This window comes from Chiloscyllium punctatum, chromosome 8, assembly GCF_047496795.1.
Source record: "Chiloscyllium punctatum isolate Juve2018m chromosome 8, sChiPun1.3, whole genome shotgun sequence".
NCBI classification, from domain to species: domain Eukaryota; kingdom Metazoa; phylum Chordata; class Chondrichthyes; order Orectolobiformes; family Hemiscylliidae; genus Chiloscyllium; species Chiloscyllium punctatum.
Window position 1 is genome coordinate 11,434,330 of NC_092746.1, and position 18,558 is coordinate 11,452,887.

General features: G+C 38.6%; 1 long non-coding RNA gene across 3 annotated transcripts in view; it reads left to right on the forward strand.

The window, feature by feature from the left end:
* The window catches only part of LOC140480217 (uncharacterized), a 67,701-nt gene that overhangs the window by 26,632 nt on the left and 22,511 nt on the right, over window positions 1–18,558 (forward strand). For all 3 annotated transcript variants that reach the window (XR_011961213.1, XR_011961211.1, XR_011961212.1), the window contains exon 3: window positions 11,646–11,762. This is a non-coding gene — a long non-coding RNA (uncharacterized lncRNA). The remainder of the gene's footprint in view (window positions 1–11,645; window positions 11,763–18,558) is intronic.

Consider the following 18,558-nt stretch of genomic DNA (forward strand, 5'->3'; position numbering starts at 1 on the left):
GATATGAGATGAAAACATCATTGTCCATTTACTGCTCATCTATACCTGACTAGAACTGCATTAAACTGATGAAGAACAAATAGATCATGCTGATTGCAGTGAACCTTAATATATGATAGTCCTATACTGGTCTGTCTGTCTTTTCTCCAATCCTCATGTCCCAGGTTTAGGGGATTGGCTTCCATTGGATTAGTCCATGCTTATGGGCAAAGTGCTGTAGTGGTTTGCCATTGCCCTTGTGGGATGGCTGACCAGAAAATTCTCTTGCTCTTGCTGCTTGCCATGAGGCACATTTCAAGTATTTATAAGGTGAAGATCTGTATGTTTATCCTCAATATGAACACGGGTTTCATGGTATGCAATTCAAGCCAGGAGCTTCCAGACCAGAGGTAGAGATATTGCCACTGCACCATTAGATCCGTGACCGCTAGTGACATGCATATTGACATTAGGAGTATGATCCAGAGCGAGTAGTAGAGATGGGATTTTGATATCTTCTGCACCTTTTCACTTGTTTTCCTGAACCTAGCAGTGCAGAAGTAAATTTAAACATGTGCTTACATTTATTTCCATAGCTACTGTTTGCAGGGGCATGTTGACCGCCTGTCACCTGAGGCTGTAGGTCAAGTGGTGCCACTTCACATCAAATATGGCTGATATGGAGAAATCAGTGGCAAAAGCAGAAAAAAGAAGTATCAGAAAAATTTGCATTTTTATGATCAGCCTATTTGGACACAATGCACCTTTCCTGGTCATCATATCTCACATTGGGATTATGAATGTGGTATTTGTTGGTTCAGAGTCAGGGATTACAATCCCGTGTGCCACAAAATCTTCCTTTCACACTAGGACCTAGGAATTTAGCAGAATGGAACTGCCCAATTCATGATACAGAAATAGATCTCAAAACAGAAGTCATTTAAAGTGTATAAAATATTTGTAGAATTAGGCATTTAGTACTGGACTTCCATTTCAACAAGAGCAACGGTCTCATCATTTTTGAGGCAAAGCTTTATGCATCATCTGACCTCTTTGATCATAACAAAATTATGTTAATTATTAACTGGTTTCATGCTAATCCTGTTGAATTGTTGCATTACCGTTTTTGCTGAGCACTTTGATAAGAGTGGTACTAACTTAACTGATAAATTCAATGGTAGATTGGTAAATCATTGAGATTTGCTTCCCGGTGGCTATTTTTCTTTTGGGTAGATGCAGTATTATCCAATAGATTAGATTCCCTACAGTGTGGAAACAGGCCCTTTGGCCCAACTGGTCCACACTGACCCTCTGAAGAGTAACCCACCCAGACCCATTCCCCCTAATTAATGCACCTAACTCGACTGGTAATTTAGCATGACCAATTCACCTAACCTGCACATCTTTGGACTGTGGGAGGAAACCGGAGCACCCGGAGGAAACTCACGCAGACACAGGGAGAATGTGCAAACTCCACACAGACAGTCGCCCGAGGCTGGAAACAAACCTGGGTCCCTGGCGCTGTGAGGCAGCAGTGCTAAACACTGAGCCACCGTGCTGCCTTATATATATATCTATATATATAAAACCATATATATATATATATATATACCCATATATATATACCCATATATATATATATATATAGTAACACTATTTTAACCTCACTATTTTAATGAGAAAGAGCTTTACACATTCACAGAAAATTCATATAAACATACCATTCAGTAACTGATGAATTAACTAATTTTCAAAATTCAATAAAAACTTGACCACTCTATTTTCCTTGCAATCATTATACCAACAAACACACAAGAAAGGTTCAATGGTATGTGCCTTATGTCATGCAAATTGTGTGTATTGAGATCATGTGCCCAACCAATGTGTTACAAAAATGTGCTATATCAGATCTGGATTCCCAAATAGTCACATAAAATCCTCTGGACAAAGGCTGACTCATGCCAGATTAGTGGAACCAACATTTTTTTAAATGATTGTTTTCTGCTGTTTTCCTTCAATTCAACACCTCTTGGAATATAGTTACATTAGCAGCTATCAAATAGCAGAAAACTGTCGATGTTGGAAATCTGAAATAAAAACAGAAAAAGCTAGAAATACTCAACAAGCCTGCATTTTCTGTTCCTAATTATAAGCAGCAATCTTGCTAACGTAAATCCATGCTATATTATTAACCAGAGTTTTTTTTTCCATTGGAGGAGTTATCCCTCCTCTTTCTCTATTCATTAGGCAGTCCCTTGATGAAATCATTCTTATACATGAGGTCAGTTTCCATATGTACACTGATGAAATCGAACATTATCTTGCCATGATCTCTCATGACCCCTCTGCTGTTTCTGTATGGTCAGGTAGCTTGCACAACAACCAGTTCTGAATTAGTCAAAATCTCCTCCAATTAATCTCTAAATTGCTAGCTATTTATTTATAATTAATATTATTCGGTGGTTTTGGTACTTTAAAGAGAATGGATAATCATAAAGAGATGGAGCAAAATGAAGGATCATTTTCTTAGAAAGTAATAAATGACATTTTTTAAAAGCTTTTGCACCATGCCTATTATTACTGTGGTGTTGGTTGGATCTGCAGGGAGTTTATAATGGATGAATGCATATGGTATTTTGAGGGGTCATAGGGGTGGGATGGAGAGTATGAGGGAGTGGAGTGGGATTACATGAAGTGGAAAGGATGAGGCACGGCAAGTGTATGAAGGAAGAGTGTCCGTGAAGGGTGAGGGTTTGAGGGCCTTTTTTTAAAAATTCTGTTGTCATTGCTACAATTCAACGAAGATCTAGAGCATCAATGACAGCCTGTCAAACAGCCCACCTTGGCTTTTGGCAGCTTCTGTCACTTCCTCTGACCTCTTTCCAGGGTGACAGGCTTGACTCCAGATAGCACTCATCCGCTTTTGAATGAAAAAAAGACCCTTCGCCTTTGTTTGCATTCTCCCCAAAGTTTGGCACACTTAGCCAGACAACTTGCTTCATCCATCACATTCCTTGAATATGAAATTTCAGCCCAATTTCTCCTTTGATGCCAAACTTTATTTTATAGTGATCCTGTGATGCACATTGAGATTTTTTTTGTAACAGTATTAGAATGAAGTTGCTACATAAATACAAATTGTTGCTGCATTTCAAGGCATGTTTCAACAGTTGTGGAAAGATAAACTTTTCATTTAGTAAGAGAAGGAAAGAAATTGTCATGTGTACATTGCAACTTTTCCAAATTTGAGCAGTCACAAACACTTCGCAGTCATGAAAGACTTTTGAACTGTCATCACTTTTGTAATGCAAGGAAGAGTGGAAATCAATTGGTACACATTAAGAACTGAGGAGAAAGTGAGGACTGCAGATGCTGGAGATCAGAGCTGAAAATGTGTTGCTGGAAAAGCGCAGCAGGTCAGGCAGCACCCGAGGAGCAGGAGAATCGAGGTTTCGGGCATAAGCCCTTCTTCAGGAATCATTTCCTGAAAAAGGGCTTATGCCCGAAACGTCGATTCGCCTGCTCCTTGGATGCTGCCTGACCTGCTGTGCTTTTCCAGCAACACATTTTCAGCACACATTAAGAACTGACTAATAGCAGTGAGGTGAATGACCAAGTATTGGGGAATAAACTTGATCGTCACGAGGTCCTTTTTTGTTCGAGGCAGAAAGGAGGATAAGTTGCCAAGTGGCAAAATTTAAACCTTAAGGGGGCTTAAAAAAAATCCAACACGAGATTGGTCTTGGATGACTTACAGATATCTAGACCAAACTATCTTAAATAGGTTTTAGGCAGTTCCCATGATGCAGTAAGGGGTCTCATACTACTTTAGGTTGCTTTTGAAAAATTAACCTGCAAGTGACTGGCATTAGAATGAAGAGTACATTCTTTGAAAGCACTGAAGGACAAGAATACCCAGCCTGGCTCCACAACTCGCCAATATGGGGTGTTGGCATTGTTTCACTGATTACTGTCCTTTGTCCCACCCAGAATGGCACAGAAGGCCACATAGACAAGGAGTCTGAAATTCAGCTCCTTGAAGTTATTCTTTAAAGATATATCAGACAAAGGCAGCTTACTTGAAGTGTGGAACTGGGACTGGATATCTAATTTTAACCCTTTGGGTTAAGGTGCAATCACTGTACACATTGTCATTATGGATCTGAAAATGGACTTTGACCAATTAACCATCCAATGTGTTTTGGTAACATTCATTCAGGGACACACACTTTGTCATGGACATCAGGAGCAATTCTTTTTTCTTCTTCAAATTGTATCATGTCATTTTCTACATTGACTTGAGTGGACAGAGAGTACCTTATATTAATATCTCATCCAAAACTGGTCTCTCAGTCCTGCACCGGCAGTAGATTACATGCTTAAGCTTTGGAGTGAAGTTTAACCCACAGCCTTGTCTTGTAGAGGTCTCTTGCTAGCAAAAAAGCAAGGCTAATGTTAAGCAAATATTTGCCAATTATAGAGCTATAGGGTCATACAGCATGGAAAAACTTACCCTTGGTTCCAACCTGTCCATGCCGAACAGACATCCCAGTGTGACCTAATCCCATTTGCCAGCATTTGGCCCATATCCCTCTGTGCCCTTCTTATTCATATACCCATCCAGATGCCTTTTAAATGTTGCAATTGTGTCCACCATCATTTTTCCTCTGGCAGCTGGTTCCATCCATGCAATAAATCTCAAATGATATTTTAACAATGCAGAAACACATTTTAGAAATCTGAAACTATAGCATTATAATGTAAATGAAAATGATTTTACTATGTAGGATTATTTTAGCTACATTTTTTTACTTCCTCCTGGCCTCACTTAATTCAATCCAAAATTTGCACGCCCTCACTTTGCAAAGAAAATTGCAAGATGGATACTACCCACGAGTTTTTTTTCTGACATCTTACTATGATGAATAAGAAGAGGTGAGCAGTGATAAAAAAAACAGCTGGTTTTAATTTTTTTTTTCCCTGAAAGAAAGAGGTCAGCAGCACTTTGAGTCTGTTAGTTGCTATGATGAAGCACTGCTGCTTCGTCAGAGAAAATGTTTGCTTACTATTTCACAAGTCCCGATACCCTGGAGGTGCAGAGAGAAAATAAGCACATCAGTTGTCATTATGACAGGATAAAAATGGAGCCATCATATTTCAATAACACAATGCACTGAGCAGCCCATAGAGTGATGAATTATATACTCTCTCTTTCACACTAGACTATAAGTTAATATTATCTCCCCAGGATAATTATAGTGAAGTTCAATTACTGTCCCAAAATTACAGTGTGGGCCGCACTATGGGTTTTTGACACAGCATTTTACACATTTATCTTTTCACCTAACATGCTAAATCTGCATTGTGGTGGTGATTAATCGTCCCAGGGCTGTCCAACTCATACCATTATTCTTTCATGGATTGGACAGTCCCTGGAGTCCCCTTGAGCATAATGTAAGCAGGTCTATTACACAGTGTTTTTCAACCAATTTGTGTCTTTGTCTCCTCGTTTCTGTTTTATTCCTTCATGAGTTTCTGAAGAGATAGTACCAGTAAGTAAAATCAGATAGATAGGTTAACAGCTGCCGGTCAATCAGTATTATAAGCAATATTAAAGGATTGGATTGGTGGACATGCTGGGGCTGGTTATGAGTGAAAGATGAGGTAAAGTCAACCAGTTTCGCAATGCGATGATGAGATCTGAGGAGCAGTTCCTTTTGGGGAGGGTGGATAATTGATCGTGGGGATTAATACACTCACAGTGCCTATCTCCTAACAAAGTTACCAGGAAAATTATTTTGTGACTGGCATGGTAATGTTGAGCTGACAAGATTGTCTTTAAGGATTAAAAAAAAAGAGCTCAGTAGATTGTGTCAAAATAATTATTTTAAGTACAAAAAGTACTAAATGCAAGAAGAAACCACACTTGCATCATTATACCAACTGGATATGCACCTGTATGTCTGATGCTTCATTCTAGTGCACCAACAGAATTTGACACCTGGCATGCATCTGAAATCGGCTATAACAATATAAAATATAAATTATCGGGGTAAGTATAAACCCAGAATTATTGGATAAAATAAGTTAATAGCTGTTATAAAATATCATAAGAGATGTCATGCAAACATGTTAAATGTCCATCAGCTAATGGCAACAGTAAATTCTTGCAATGCCATAATTAGCTACAATTGTACATTCATTGAACTACTCACTCTATTCTTAAAGGCTCTGTTTGTTTGAGCTGGAACAAAAATATCTATAAATGAAATAAGTTATCAAATAAGCTTGAAAATTAAAAGACATCCTTGTTTGCTTGGAATATAAGCTTAATTAGTCACCAATATAGATTGCAATACTTTTGTTTTTTGCTTGTCTGGAAAGCTCTCATTTTTGACTCTATTTTCTAAATAATCGTCCAACACAAAGCTACATCTAAACATTTGCTCTGATGCTTAAAAAGACATTTGCCTTTTAGCAAAACAAAACACTGCAGATGTTGGTTGTTTGAAATAAGAACAGAAATTGCTAGAAATATTCAGCAAAGCTGGCAGTATCTTTGAAGCATGAAGAAGTCAAGGGAGTAACAGTTTCTCTATCCACACATGCTGACAGAACTGCTAAGTATCTCTCGCATTTTCTGCTTTTCAAATTTACCTTTTCATGTTTACCGACATTGACTTACTTGCTGTCTCCAGCATTTTCGGGTTTATATTTCTGTCAAACTTGTTAAATTGTTCGTCTGAACTTGTTCAACTTTCTTTTCTCTTGTCCTCTGTCTCATCAAGATGTGATTAAAGAAACACAAATTTTATCATTTTTCCTAACGATTGACAAGGATTGGAAAATCCCAGAAGTAACCTGAAGCAATGTTTTTTCAAACTTTTAGAGCCTCTTTTTAATACTGTGTAATCTCTTCAAGAAAGTTATGACTGTACCACTAACTAAAATCAGTGAATGTTTTCCTTTGTGTTTTATTTGGATTTTGCAAATAAGGATTAGTTATTCAAAGGGAAGCTTTGCCCTCCAGACAAGTATCAGAACTGTTTTAACTTCTGTTGCACCAGTGTCAGAAAATCCGTATTTAATGTAGCTTTACACACTTAGGTTCAATTATGGTAATGATTATTCCACACATCTTCATTATTTTGGATCAAGAATTATTAATATTATATATAGTGGATTATTTTCTGTGTCATTATTATGGATTATGCCATCATTAACAAAAACACTAAGCCATCAACCATCATTAGCAAGACATTAAATAATTGAACTACCAAAAAGAAAGGTTCTACAACATGAAAACTATTTTAATAGAATCTGAGTAGAAATAATTAATTTTCCCCAAATGACTTAAAAACTCAAAAATAGGAAAATGTAATTCCGCATGAATGTAAGTTAAATTTTATTCATGCAGGCCTGCTCCTCCTCTACAAATATTGATCTGGTAAAGCATGACCTTCAATACTCACTTGTATTTTTCAGATCATTTCAGATTGACCTGCAATAACTTACAGGGTGCACACTCTGGATTTGATGCCATTTTTGTTCTTTTATGAAGCACATTCCTCTGCAGCCATATTGGATCTTATTCCGTTTAACAGATGACCTCAAAGGTCTGACTTCACATTGACCTCGTGTGTACATCTATTGTTCAACAAAACAATTGACCTAAAATTTGTGTTCTTCTTCCATTATATGTTAGCTTTACTATTAATCATGCTTTCATTCTGTATGTCAAGTGAGTGTCTGTACCAAATGTTACATAAAATTATTTTGTTAGCAAGTTCCAAAACATATCAGCAAATGTTCTAGTAGTTAGAAATAATTAAAAAGGATGTTGTCACTCGTAAGTAAAATTAAAACTAAATTTTTACTTTGCAATGAGCTACAATAAATGGCCATCTACTTTGTCATATTAAAATAGCAAATCCAATTCCATTCTGATGAAACATATGTTAAGAGGCCATACACTTTCAATAATTGTTCAAGGTTTATGCAGGAACTAACTAGATATTACATTTGTTTAAAACTCAATCATACAGAATGAAGACTTGATTTTAAAATTTTAATAAAGATAACTTGTGTATCATTAAATCTTCAAATGCTAATCGGTACTTTCATTCTCCAGCTGTAGATAATGTCATGCTTGCTGGAGGCTCTTTATTTTGCAATAAAACATTTACATTCTAATGATTTTATTAAAACTATAGTAGCTGTCAGCAGCCTGACGATTCCTGGCAAATTGTATCAGTTATCAGCTCATATTGCCTTTATCAAAACCACCCAGTGGCGAGCTAGGCCTGCCACAATGAGATGTCTATTGCTTGAAGAGTCAGTATTTAATCATTTTTTTCAGTATTGTTCTGCTTACAGTGCATAAATAAGTGCCTCAAATAACGCAGAGTGCCACTGACAATGAAACAAAGTATCTGTCCTATTTATCTTTTCACATTCTTTGGTTCCCCTTTGCTGCAGGCACTGTTTATATTCAGTAACCTATCATCATTCAACAGCTCTGTATTTCTTGATGATGAGCATTAGGCCTCTCAGGTAGTCATTTTCAAATGAAAGGCTGCACGGCCAGTGATAATGTTGGCTCGGGGAAGTGACAAAATAAAATTGCCAAACTAGTGGTGCAAGCAATGAAAGTTGAACTGTAAAACAACCTTGACCTCTTCTGATGAGAAAAAAGTATAAGCTGGCTTTTACCATTAACCCATCTTTCTTGATAGACACTTTCTGCAGGGCAGTCAGATCAGTCTTGTTTTTCATTGTCTGCAGTTATTTCCTTGCTCTTTGTTCTTTCAGATCTAATTCTTTGTTCAGTGCTTATTATTAACTGAACATTTGCTAGAGGGGAAAGGAATACGCCTACTGTGAAAGGGATTTTTAACTCATCTTGTTTTTTGCTTTTAACTGCACGCTACTGTATGAAATGTGCAAAACTGCCTTCTGCTAATGCTTTGTCCTTTAGAGGGTGCACATGATTTATGAATTGATTACAAATGATGGTTTAACAATTTGGTGCAGTTAATTAATCTGTGTTTAAAACTTAATTGGGGGAGTTTGTGGACCCATCTGCAGAACCCAGATGTAGTGTTAAACGTGGCTGAAAAAAATGTTTCCATCATTTTGTATTCTGTCTCTCTTTCAACATTGGGTCCAATGTTGGTATTAATAGAAAGAAAGCAGTATATAAATTATAAAAACAAAGTCCCACATTAAAGTAGACATTTTAATGAACCGCTCACAGTAGAGGCTGTCTCAATTTGGTTTATTTGACAGAAGAAGTGGAGATTTATTACTGTTGGACAATATGTAATTCTCCTTACATGGGAACTGGACTAATTTGACTCTGCAGTTTGCGAATTAACAGAGATTGTCTTCAAACTGTTCAACATAAGAGCACTCTGTTCTGTATCCCTTTTATTGCATCCCTTTGCACCATCCCTGAGGAGCGGCTTTATTTAATCCATCTGGAGCCCTAGTAACCAAGTCCCTGCTCTTTGCGACCCTGGCGATTTATGCTTCATATTTCATGCTGTGGTTGGTCTTTAACCACTTACATTTTTCCCCTTTGGTCACATTTTTTGAGAAAATATTTGACAAGTGGACTGTTTATCATGCAGGCCTAAACACTGTTATGGGGGTAATTCAATCTGCCAGCCTAACCACAGATAGATCATTGGCTGAGAGACTGGGGGTTGTGCCACTCATAATTTTTCCACTGATACAAGTCTTTTATAGAATATGACATACATCTTTAGGCACTAAATCATCCCTGTATAATTCATCTGTCAGGCATCGGAGCTAAAGGAAATAAATACCACTGCGGAGTCATATTGATAAGCTTTATATTCCATTGCGACCGTTCCAGCCACAAGTATTTCCAAAATCAGTTTATTGGAGGAAATTTACATTCACAACATCAGTCTTGCAATCATTTTTCCCTTCATTCATTACATTACCCATGCTGTGTTCATATGCCGCTTATCAGATTTCATGTTTTATGTATTCTTCGACTTGACACAATAGCAATGATAAAATGAAGGCAAATTTCTTCCATTAGTGACAGCCAGCTATTTGAGCTAAATTAAGTTGTACCCTGATATTCTGAAATACAAGGTGCAAATAACCTACTTTGAATAATCACTGCAAATATGCCTCTGTCCATTTAAATTATATCTCCTTTATGGTAGTGACTAAACCTTTGATATGATAATATTTAATACCCTTGCAAGCTCAAAAGGATTGAAAACAGCAATTATAACAGAGTGATTTTATGTCAGTACATCTTTTTAAAAGTCTTATTAAAAACTAATGATTTTGTCATATGTATTCAGTTTTGGACACTAACTTTGAGGAGGAGAACTAAAACAAATATCATCATCGCTGTCGAAGGAAACATTTTGTGCACTGGTTATGGAGCAAAATTTCTACTAATATTAATAGTAACATGCATATGTTCAATAAATTCATAGCTTGGTAGCTTTTCCAAATGTATGTAATGCACTATTTGCTTCGGACTTCTTCGGCCTTATACAAGATTGCATTCAGCGAAACCACTGATATGAAGTGAAAGCACTCTTGCAACTCATACACTGCCTCCTGCCCTAAGTCAATGTGTGCACTATGCAGTATTAAATTACCAGTCTGACACATGTGCTGTCTTCCTTCCTTGCAGCAGAATCTGTTAGGAAATTGACATAGACCATTTACCCCAACTTGATGTAAATCTGATTGATTTACAATTTGACTTTAATCCAGTAGGTGCGGATATCTACTCCAAATTAAGAAGCAGACAAAAATAACTCCTCATTTCCATTACTCCTTTCCTGCGAAGCACTTCAAATACGCAACAAATGTAAAGTCTCTGTCATTCAGTCAAGACTTCAGGTCTGACCCACACCCTAGAAACAATTACTGATAGTTTCTACTGTCGAGGAATCTGCCAGATATGCTGACTTTAGTTCGTAAAATAATTTGATTCCACAGTCAGTAAAGTCAACAATGCTTTTGAAATATGATGACAGTTAACTATAAATTCCTCATTTCAGAAATCATGGTTAATCATATTCCGTTGACAATCTTTTTTTTTTACCTGAGAGTACTGTTCTCTTGATTGCCTTCCCCTTGAATTCCCTCACTTCAGTTCAATACCATAGACATTGACAACCAGTCTCAAAATTATTGGCTAATCACTGTGATTCCTCTCAACTGACCTCAGACAACTGATTCAAACAGAATGCTATTTTTGTAAAAAGTCTTATTTATAATCATGAATAGGAAGAAATAAAAGAAACTGTTTCCTTGAAATGTGTTAATTTGCTTAATTTATATAAATAGTAAGTTACGTTGGCCTCTTAAAAACCTTGGGCAATTTTGCTTATGTAGCAAACACATTTGATACAAAGTCTTTAAGCATAAGCCCTATTGATTACAGCATCTTTAATTGCTTTATGAGACATCTCTAATCATTGTATCTGATGGTTTTCTTTCAATCAAATTTCTCACCCAACTCTTAAACATAACTGACAGTACACTAACAATATTTTTCCAGTTTCATCAATTGCATCACCTTTAACTTAGTTAACCTACTCTATCAATGTCAAATAAATACTATTATAACAAATAATATTTATATTTATGGTATTTCATTTCAGAGATCTTAAGAAATGATATTACGATGAGAAGATGATGTTATGCTGGAGAGCTTTGAACACTGAGCACTGTAAATTCACAGCAAACACTCCTGAGTCTGAATCGAAATTCATATTAAGGTAAACAATGGCCAGTGGTCAGCGTCAAACAATTCTGCTTTTTTTATGTCCCTATTTTCCATTCAGCATACTTATTATCAGTCTTCAATTGCCTTAGAATTGCATTTTAAAAAATAATTTATCAAATTACAGCCCCTTTGTATATTGACAAGAATTATTGTTTAATTGTTGTAAAGTAGAACTTCATGACAAATTCTGAAAATTAACATCGGCACATCATGTTTGTACATATGTTTTCATCACCCATTATTTTTCATTGCCAAGCCAAGACGTTAGATTTTGGTAATGGCCTTCTGAAAGATCCTGTATAGAGTTCAAAATGGTGCCATGTAGCCCAGAATAAACATTAAAAATGTTGCCAGACCAGAACAGCAGTTATACTGGTGGCCAATACAAAACATCATAAAACCTCACCAATGTGAGACAGCCAATACTTCCCTTGAGGTTAAAAAAAACTGTTTAACCAGACATTGTCCCAGTATGGGTTTAACAGTAAAAAGAAATTAAGCTGTATCTATTTCCTTGTTTGTCATTCCACTCTCCTTGGTTAATTTTTCCTTCTAAATGATAAATCAATCTTGCTAAAGTTCTCATGAAGAGAGTAATTTTCCTTCTCTTTGGCTACTCGGTGGGAACTTTCTGTGTATTATCATTCAGTAAGGTGGCAAGGAGGCTTCACATCTGTCTTTGTTAAATGCCTGCTACAGACCTGGCCTCCCATTACGGGCTCTCACAAGCAGTGAATCATTGCTGGCTACTGAGTTGTACTGAAACCATTTATTTTCTTTCCATGTAATTTCTTTATCATTATGCTTATTATCAAAGAACTTGAGATTAATACTTAGTTCCTTCTGGTGGATTTGAATTTGTTTTGAAAAGACTCACATTACCACAGGGAATGGTTTTAGTTGCTGCTCTTTACCATCTCCCTGCTTAAAAAGCAAATACTAATTGTAGCGTTTGAGGTATTTTAGCCACCCCCTCCCCCCTTCCAGGCATCTGATACAACTGCCCTTTTGATGTTAATATTTATAAATAATGTTTAGCATTTTTCTAACATCAGTTTCTCATTTACTGAGGCAATATCAGCTAACAATACAAGGCTCAGCAGTACAGAAAGAAATAATCCCTTGTGACCTACAGGTCAGGCGGCATTTCAAAAAAGATGAAATGAAATGAGCTGCGGCTTAGCTCTTCAATTTAATCACACAAGATAAGAATTGCTAAAACCATTTAAGAACTTAATTTTGTTGAGGATTCATTCCCAAGTGAAGTATACAATGAAAAAATGAAGGACAAATTTACTGTTTATAAAAAAGGGACGTCCAAGCCGAGCTTCCTAAAGGTATCAGTAAAAGGAGATTGTGAAGATGGCTCATCTTAAACAGTAAAGTGTAACCATTTAGCTCTGGTGATTCAGGATAGAATTCTGACGAAGACAAAGTGCTAAATTTTACCAAAATTTGGCTAATTATTAAGCTCAGGGAACTTCTTTCTGTGAGTCCTCATGAGTTTTCTCAGGCAACTTTACACTCTGCACAGCTCATTCAGTGTGCATCACGCTATCTTGCAGTCACCGGTGGCAGAAATAGTTCCCACTGCGAGATCATCTGGATTTCCAATTGCTGGTACCAGTTTTCAATTCCAGCTGCGCGCCGTTTCAATCACTGCAAACCTAAAACTGCCCTTCACAGTTGCAGTTTCGGAGAGGTTGCCCTGGAGATGGCTGACAAGGGCCCTGGAGGTGCCGATGGATAAGGTGATGGAGAGGAAGGCTATCGACTTTCCTCTGGACCGTCTGAAGTGGCAACGGCAACAGTTCCTGCCAACCTAAACCGAAGATGCCACCTAGGTCAGTGTGATCGTTGCAGTGTGGAGGAATGTCCAGCAAAGCAGGAAGACGTTTAATGACCTTCTTTGCTATGCAATGGTGCTACCATCTTCTTTCTGCTGCTGCATAAACACTCTAAGTCTGTTACTGCATTCACCTCCTACCAAAACTTATAGTCTAACACTCTCACAATTGATTACAGCGCCTTCTCCCACTTCCACTCACCCACACTATCCTCCCGATGTACTCGTCCTGCATGCCCTCTGCACTTCTTACTAGCTAACACCTGACACCTCATCATATCTCTCCTAAGTGTACAAGCACTAGCTTCCACTTTCATTTCACTCTGCCTCCCTTTGTCTCATTGCAAGAGAAAACACAGAGCAGAGAGAACCAAAGTTGGTGGGTTGAAATTGAGAGTGTGGCGCTGGGAAAGCACAGCAGGTCAGGGTAGCATTCGAGGCTCATTCCTGATGAAGGCTCATGCCCGAAACATCGATTCTCCTGTTCCTCTGATGCTACCTGACATGCTGTGCTTTTCCAGCACCACACTCTCACCTTTGATTTCCAACATCTGCAGTCCTCAAAGTTGGTGGATTGCCTATCATTCATCTCCTCACCACCTACATGGATAGAAATCTCATCATAGTGGGAGAGGTCCATGTTGTGATGTCAAAACTTCAGTGTCCCAGCAACCGAGTAAGATTCATTGTCATTTGCAGTGCTGCTCTCTCATCACCACTTCTGTGACAATATTCTTGTCATGGCTAAACTTCAACTTTTATTTCTCAATTAATTCTTTATGCTCTTTCACCTCTGAATGATGAGCCACAGATGCCTGAGAAAGCACTTGCAAGGTTTCTTGAATCCTTCACCAGCTCAGATACTGACCCTTCATGGGTACGTTAGTCAGAGTTCATTCGGAAGCACATCCTGGTGAGCACACCGATACCTCATCTCTGCAGCTGGCCTGGGAACAAGTGCACACAATTCTCTAACCCTATCTGATTGATAATTATCCTTTTTGTTTCAACCATACTACCATGAAATTTTATCATAAGTGAACAAGTGACCAATGGATCTTGTGAAGGCTTCCATGAATTTGTAACCTCAACTTTTATCAAATAACATGAAATGCATAGGATGACCAAATGAATAGGCTGCAATTACAGGTGGGATTAAACAAGGGGTGTGTCACCCTTAGCAGCATCAGATCATTTAGAGTCAGGGAAAGATGACTTCACATAATTCAGTTCCATTGAACAAGGTTCAAAGAGGTTACCTTGGCAGACACTTCTGCATTGTAGAATGCTGAAGATGCTGTTCTGTCTGAAAAATGTCTTCATGGTCTTAATTGACACACTGTTTCATCTCTCACTGACCTACATCGTACATATTTGTATGAGGAATGAACAGTGTCCTCTGTCCTGCACAGTGCAAGAACAAAACCCTGAACATATTTCACATGGAAATCTGATGTGGAGGAGATATCTTATGGCCCTCATTGGCCTCAGTGGAAGAAGTTATTCCATTACAGGTTCATTGCACCTCATGATATGCATTCTGACAGTCACCTCTGAATAGAGTATTGTGCCACTGCCTCCTCTCCCATCTTCGTTCTATGGATGATGAGCAACTTGTGGCCAAATGCATCTTCTCTACTCCATGAAGCCTCCCTTGTCTGGAAATTCCACATTCAGAGGTTGCACCGCATCTGCTGGAGGGTGGTGCTGGTCCTAGGCTTCCAGATGCATGTGTTTCTCATCCATTTAGTGCTTCTGAAATGAGATCCACTGGGACAGGTGCAACACACCTAAAATGGGCAAAGTCAGAAAGAAAACAGCTCCTTAGTAATGTGATCAACAGTCAGAAATTGGAGCACTCACACAAGTCATATTTGAACATAATTTTCAGAACATTGGGAGATGATGGCCTCTGACAAGGAGGCCCTCAGTTGGATCCTGCATATCACTGACCTAATTCAGATGTTTACTGCTTTAATCATTTGGCACAAATACAGTCAGAATTCGTAAGTGTGGTGGCAATAGTGAGAACTTCTCCCATCTCTCCCAGCCTACACATTAACCTGGAAAGACAATACATGATAATAGACATTTCATTGTACATGTGAAATGAGCAGTCCCCATTTCTTGTGTAGACTATGGAACTTTGGATGGTGGTTACGATTTTGGCATCTAAGATAAATCTACAACTTCATCTACAGCTTGTGATTCACAGCCATTAATAGGATTATTAATGAGCGATCTGTTCAAGGTTGCTTCTGGCCAGGATTTTTACCCAACTTTATAGGTAATTGCATGAGGTCTACATGTAGAATTATGTGATTACAAATATTTTTAACCTGTACTGGGCATCTATTTAATTCTATTGCCCTTTGAAGGGCTTCACATTAAACAAAAGGTGAGCTGCACTCTCACAAAACATTATACGCACTTAATCCACAGCAAGTGTGGTGCAACCATTTTCCATTTTGATTCTGCACTTTTCATTGAGGGTGGAAAACTAAACAGGTAGTGCTTCACAGAGTGAGTTATGCCCAAAACGTTGACTCCCCTGCTCAGATGCTGACCTGCTGAGCTTTTCCAGTGCCACCCTTTTCGACTGCAGGCTCAGACACACAGACTAGCTGACTCCTTCAAACTTTTATGTTCCTTTCTTCATTGCCCTCCCCATCATCTCCACAAGCTTTGATCTTCCTCATGTTCCCACCTAGTCCTTTTAGTTAACTATTCCTCTCCCCAGTTACCCCTGAAACCCAGGCTTAGTTATGCCGAATATTGAAGTGTACAGTGCCTTCATCAAAACCAGTGTGGTCGTGACCATCAATGTTCCCCACTACTTGCAGTGCTTTTTCTTTCACATTCATGTGTTCCAGATGTTGAAATTATGTGTTGAAATGCACCCCATCCCAATTATTATCACCTCTGCATTCAGCATGCTGTCTCTAATCTCCATAATTGATTTCCCCTGAGGCCTCACCAGTGCACTGGTCCCTGATAAATCTCCTTGACTTTCAACGACCAGACTTCCTAAACTGTCTGTAGCCCAAACCCCTCCCAACTTGACAAGTGATCAGACCTTTGACTGATCTTTGCGAAACAGCTGACTGACTTGCCACTAGTCCCCAAACTTGCACTGGATTGCAGAACTGACTGTGGCTCACTCTCCATCGTGTATTGATACAGTCCTCCTGACCCTGGACACTTTAAACAGCTGACTATCTATGTCCAAGGCCCTGGAGTGAGATCAGATGATGTTCTTGAGTTACTGTGACAGTAGCTCCTGACTGAAGACAGTTCCCATATACTACTCCCCTTAGACTTTGAGACATGGCCCTTTGGTTGAATATAATCAATGTGTTTGTTGCATTCAAAGCTGGCATATGGTGTGATCAGGTTAGGGTTATGCTGCATGTGTGTCATATAAATATAGCACAGTGTCACGCAGCAACATGTCCACGTTCTTGACTGATCATTGCTGACAAACATTGCAAGTTGTCTGGCTTTTTGTCGGCATTAAAAGCCAAGACAGAAATACGGTGAGTAAGTGCCAAGTGAGTGAGTGCTAAGAGACCAAGCTAAAGGTATTTATCCTTACACACAAAGTGACCTGGCAGCAGCATTACAATACAAAATATCAGCATGGTCTAAAATGTAGCATTGAAGTGGATGACTATTGTAAGTGAGTCAGAGATGAGCCATGATGATGCAGTGAGCCTGAGTGTGTGTTTGATGCCAACCTCTGTAGGCAAAAGATGCAAGCAAATGCTAGACATGGAGCCTGCCCTGTGATGTTGGAGAATGCAGGTCAAGATGGAGGCCTGGAAGAACAACTGGCAAAGTGGAACTACCAGTTATCCGCTGTGACTTTCATGTTGAGAATTAGCACTATCTAGTTTCCCACCGTTGTGAAGGAAAATAGAAAATTACATTTGAACGAGGTAAGAATGGGTACTGATGAGATGTAATACATGCAAATAGGGCTCTTAAGGATCACTAGCAAGATTCCTATCTCACTGTTCCAAATTTGGGTGGAAACTCAGACAATTTCCTTGACATCTCAAATTTTTGTTCCCCATCTCACCATACTTTCACCATCTGGGGCAATGAAACTTCAACCGAAACGTTTTATACTTTTGCACTGCTTTTGTGATTTTAAACAGACTATATCAATGTTATTATAATAGTATAAAAAAGGACTATTGAAATTTAACTTCTATCATCTAATTGTTATGCAGGTAGTTCTCCCATAATACCATGGCTGCGAACCACCAAAGCGCGCTTTTTGGAAATAATGGGGTCTACGGGAAAAGTAGGGTTGGGGCAGACCAGTGAAACACATCATTCACAATCCTCAAAATTCACCCAAAAGCCTAACGCAGAGTATAGCACAGCCTGAATGAAAGTTGAAATCATATTTATTGAGGAAACAAAAGTAAATTTAACACAGTACATTTAAAAAATGCAAGAAAGCTGCTGTCTGTACAGTACCTCTCTCAGAAAGCTCCTCTGGTGGTAGGTAACATCAGTGCATGCGCAGTATGGCACAAAGACCAGTGCTGATGTTGCATATACTCAGAGCTGTGTGGAGATTTCGGGGCAGACATCGGCACATTTGCAGCATGAGGCATGCGAAGCGATCCCTGCTGAAATTGCATTATTGCAAACAGAGGTAAGCATTCTCGAAAATACCATTCCCTAATTCTTCAGAGACATTCTATTCAAATCGTGCTGCTGAAGCATGTGTTACTCCAGAACCATCTGTGCCTAAGACCTGGAGAAAGTGAGGACTGCAGATGCTGGAGATCAGAGTCAAAAGTGTGGCTCTGGAGAACCGCAGCAAGTCATGGACTAAGATGGTTTTAGAAAGGAAGAAATGCGTATGCAAAAAAGCTGCAGTGGCCACTTGACCTCAGATAGACGCAAGCTTTGTGAGACCCATGAG